Source organism: Dermacentor silvarum, chromosome 2 (assembly GCF_013339745.2).
Source record: "Dermacentor silvarum isolate Dsil-2018 chromosome 2, BIME_Dsil_1.4, whole genome shotgun sequence".
NCBI classification, from domain to species: Eukaryota; Metazoa; Arthropoda; class Arachnida; order Ixodida; family Ixodidae; genus Dermacentor; species Dermacentor silvarum.
Genome location: NC_051155.1, coordinates 147,858,510 through 147,863,848, shown reverse-complemented (window position 1 = coordinate 147,863,848; position 5,339 = coordinate 147,858,510).

Genomic DNA, 5,339 nt, shown 5'->3' with positions numbered 1-5,339 from the left:
CATTTGTGCTCTACCTGTTTTGTGTTCTTTTGTCGAAGTATTCCTTCAACAAATAAGCAGTTTATGTGTGAGAAAAATTGGAAAATAGTTTTGCTTGTAGCATGTGCCTGTAATCTAATACCTTCACATCCTGTGTTCTCATGCAGGCTTTGCATAAAGCTGATGCCAAATGCAGTGAGATACAAGAAAGTTTTAGCTGGTGCATATCCGTTTTGACACTACTGTATATGCAAAACACCAGATAAGAAATGCAAATCTCAGTGCTTGTACGGACCTCTTGGAACGCCTTGTTCAAGCCAGAATGGGGTGGAATGTTTCTGTGTCATGCAAAAGGATGGCAGGTAAAAGTGTAACGCTGGGAAGTTGGTGCCACAGTGAAAACTTTTACATTGTTTGATGCACGTACAGAGCCCTATGAAGCATTAACAGTCCCACATGGTTTGGTTGAGCATTGTGTCACCAGATGTCGCCACAAGCACTGTTTTTTGTGTTTCCATGCCTGTGTTCTGCTAAAGCAGTATTGCAAAAACATCTATGTAGTGGCTAGAACTCTTAATTGGTTACGTTACACATGGAGAACCTAAAAGCTGTGTCATGAACCCTTAAAGGGCCCCTCATGAGGCTCCATTGCAATTATTTTTAATTGTTTTATAAGCCACCGTCTAGGGAATGTTATACCAGAATAATTTTTCAAATCTGTTCATTATTGGAGGAGATAGAAGAAATTAAACTGTCCTGTCACTATGCCGCCAGGAGGCGAGCATCACTGACCACAGAGACACTCACCCTCTTTGCCTCAACTAGTTTCCCCAAGCTGCGTTCCTTCCCTGCCTTCTCCCATACCAGAGCCGAGGAACTGCTCATGCTCACGGTCACGTGACCAGCCCTGCCTCATCACCAGTGGCAGCATTGCATGTTCTGCATTTCATGATTCCCCTAAGTCGCTTGCCGTGGTTCATGATGTTGCAAGCAGTGTGTTTTGCATAGAGGCATTTGTGCATGCGACTTTGACTCTCGCTTAAAGCACGGCTCTCTCAAGAGGAAGGGCGCGCTGCCTTCTGTTTGAAATCTTAACCATTCTCGTGCCACACAGCTGCTTCATGCTTCGCAGACACGATCACCACCATGTGATCTATGCGCCGCATATGTTTGTTTGCAATGCCCAAACCTGGTGAGGGGCCCTTAAACAGCCATTTGCTGTAAAATGTCCTTTTGCCTGTTGGCACTAGCGTGACTGAAAGGTGCTGTTGGAGACAAATTATAACTTGAAAAAAAGTCGTACCTTAGAACCAGAACACCATAACTGTGCCTCGACACTTTTGATTAACCCAAACTTATGAGACATGCTTTAGGTGTTGGAAAAGCAAATGGGAAGGAGTGCAGTTGCATCAGCAGATGGGCGACTCTTGTGACGCTCTTGTGAAGGCTCTTGTGAAGGCCCCAATGCAATACCAGTGATTAAATGTGCAGTGTGATTAAGCACTGCATGTTTATTCAAATGTGGTTGCTCATCGCTGCACATTTATGTAGTTTGTGGAAAGCTTGGTTTGCCTTAAGTTCAGAATTTTTGTTGAAAGTTTCGTGACAACTGACCACGTCCATACGTGCTGGCTTTCTGTTTTCTGTTCTATACACAGCAGTCAACGTTGTGAAAGCTAGAGAAGACTTCTCTTATTGTTCTGCACTTGCGGCCCAAAAACAGTGCATCACATCTAAAGAAAAAAGGTATAGGTATGCACCACATATTTCAGTGAAACATGTCTAATACTTTTATGTCACAAAATGTGACATATTTATTGCATGAAAAGTATATGAGCCTAATAACCACCAAGCGACCGGAGTGAGAAGTATGTTTCTGTGACCAGTGGCCATGGAGCACCGCTTGCACTAGCGACCAAAGTGGAGCATGCTGCATACTGAAAGCTCAAAGGTGCAGAAATATTGTGTAATTTTAGGTAATGTTACATCAACAAGTCATAAGTGACCGATATGAAGCTGGCTGATTATTTGTAGAAAGCATTGCACATTAAAAACTGCATTGCGAAATGCATGGAGTGCGACTTCTATGACCACACTATACTTGCACAGATTCAACAATGTTGCCTGCTAAATATGAAACAGAGTATAAGTGTCAAGAAAAAAGAAGAAATCACATTGATTATTACTATATTGTAATCGACATTATGCTGTAAACTGAAACCACAGCTCTGGAAGACGGAAGTGACTCATTGAAATGCTTGTAAAACAATGGCCTGCCTGTCGTATAGCACTGGGTTACATTCACTATGTATGCCACTCTCTTGGTACGCGCGAACAGCACAACCTCACAAAATATTCCTGTCAGTGCCATGCTATGTGCTGTGCCACTTCGCGTTACAGGTGTGTGGGGAAGTCCACTTTTTGATTGACTCGCAAGTCGTTTGCAGGACTGCAGAAGCTACAGGACTCCTTAAAATGCCCCTTGAGATGTATTAACATGCGCCACGTAATCTGCTGAATGCCACAGCAATTCGGTGTACATGGCAGGCATCTGCAAAGGTCCTAACAGGTCACGCATCGCTGTAATGTATCGTGAACCAAGCAAAAATAGAACTATACCACCAATAATTGGACAGTTAAGACCAAAACTATATTCTGCTGCACAAGGATATTACCTGTGTATGCCTCGTATCTTCAGCAGTGCTGTGAGATGTGAGAAAACTTGTGAGATGGAGTTTAGGGTTTGCTTTCTTCGATCTCTTTTAAGTCCGGTTGTGAAACCCGGTGCACAAAAAAAAAAAAAAAGTTGCGCACTTGTAGCATGGTTTTTAACGGATAGCGGGACGTCATGTTGGAAAGTGGCTACCGGAATAAACAGAAAAAGTGGTTTCATGCATCTTTGCAAATATACATTGTTGTCAATAATAAAGTTGTTTGCATGCTTATATTATGCGCAACTGCATGGTTGCACAGGCACAACCTTAAACAGGTTGCACACTAATGAGCTATTGCACTCCGTGCTGTAGGAGGAGTTGGGAGTCGTGGCCTCGGAGTCCTACTTCAAACTGCGGGTCGCTCACAGAACACCCATACAAACTTGGTCGCTCTCTAGCCGGTGCGTATCGCCACCAGTTGTAAGAGTTGGAGTCGGGCATATCCAAAGGGGTAGCTGGCCCATGCCATCGTCCACCTCATCCACGCTGAAGACGTTGTTGAAGGTAGGAAGAGGTTCTCATCGAGAACGAAGAGTACTGGGTTTATTTACATGAGAAGTAGGAGAACGAGACGTTACGTCTCATCAGTCTAGCATGACTGGATCGAAACACACCAGAGAACTGCAAAAGTCCGCTTAAAAGCCCTCTGGCCAAGCTGCGGTCCCACCATCCTCCAATCGGAGCGTCGAGTCATCAAAAGGTCCGCCTTGGGGGTGAGGGTGCGCATAATTCCCCGGCGCCTTCGTTTCCCGAACACATTCGGAGAAGTGCCCTCGGGCACGCACTTCTCACTCCCCCACAGAAAGGAGGGGACACTCGTAGACAGGCGGCTCCTGACTTGAACTGACGAGTCTGCTGTTCTTGGAATGGGCCAGCCATCGATGGGTCTGTTTGGAGAATGGCCTTGGCGGCCAGCTGGTCTGTCGAGCGGCTGTGAAAAAGCGTCGTAGTAGTGGCCCTTTTCCAAGAGTCTCCTCCTCCTAGTGTCGTGGTAGGCGCCCATGTGACACATATCCTTTGAAAGGTGTATAGGGATGGTGTCGCCGCTGATTTTTCCCGGCGGGACGTTTTTCGGCCTCCCGAAGCGATTCGTCATAGGAAATGAGGAGATACTTCAAGTTCGCTGCCCCCACTGGTCGCCGAACGTAACAGTGCCCGCATTGGAGCCAGCAACTTCCAGCAATACTGTTCCTTGTGGGGTCACTTGCTTCAAGAGTACGGAGTGCCACAATTCACTTTCATTGCTTCCTCTTGTAGACCCGCACAGTTTACATGCCCTGTGCCTTTACATGTCCACATGGTCAATGTATTCTGTCTGCAAAGTGCACTTTTCCTGTGGCAACATTTGTACCTTAAACTTAATAGGGCATTCTATTGTGAAAACTCTGACCTAAGGCTTACCCTGAAGGCTATTATACAAGCCAGATAACCTGGTCGTAGAATGCTTAACTTTGAGCCCCTTCCCCCTCTCCCCACACCACAGTCTCGTTTGCTTAGGCATGTGCACTGAACCCTAGGCCTGGCTTGCAAATCCTGTGCAGCATTACCTTCTGTAGGAATTACTAGCTGGATGAACCAGCACTATTAGCTGATAAACATAGTAAGTAATGGAAGTTACTTGTGTGATGCTAGTTCCCAAAACATTTTTTTTTTTTAACGAGTAGCTTTGCGACAAATTCTCTGGCCAGTCAGCCGCAAAGACAATTGAATTGTCATGAAAATTTCAGAGCAGGAACAACAAAGTTCAGTGTGGTGGTAAAGCTTCTTAACTCGTTCCTTACCATGTTGCACAGAATCTGAACAATTTGATTGGCGTTTTGACGAGTTGCCAAACATTGCGGTTAGAATTTTTATGCAAGCAATTCAACATATTGTACAAGTTTGAAGCTGCGTTTTTATTTTTGGAACTTCGACAGGAGATATTAGTCAGAATTAGTACACTTCCTAAATCAAACAATGCCAAATTTGCACTTTGCACAACTTGGCCGCGCCATTTTTAAATTCCAGCAACTGTTAGAACTATGCAAATTCGTGCAGGTTGTCCAAAGGGCGATTACAACATCTACGCTGCTTTAGCAATGGCTAAAACTTTTGCACGTGCCCTGGAGTGCACACATTGTTTTTTATGCTCCCGTAATACCAACTTCAGTTTTAATTTCTCCTGGCAGTGGGTCACTATTACTCATTAGCCTTTCAACAGCGTTGTGAGAAATGTTTTCCATCATTTGCAGCTTTCACTTGGACAAGAGCACGCAGTTTATTTCAGCTTAACCTTCTAAAGAAGTTTGGCTTGCAGACCGATCTTTTGTTGGTTCAACTCAGCCTGCATAAATGTACTTATTGTTTACTGCAAATACTGGACACAGCTTGCAGAGGCTTTGCACTTGTTTAAGGTGCATGGCTAGGTGTTTTGGTGTTGCAAATAAACTGAGCATTTTCAATCAAGAACGAGGAACATATCAGATGTTCCCTGCCTTGACAGTCATTCCTTCAAAAGCCAGAAGAATTCAGAAAAGAGAAAGCAAACGTTTGGCTACCTGAATTCAAGCATTTCATAACCAGTGGTGCATACATTCAAACCTCGACATAACATAGGAACTCTAAAACATTTCTTGCCGATATCAGCATGCAAAGATTGTGTGCTTA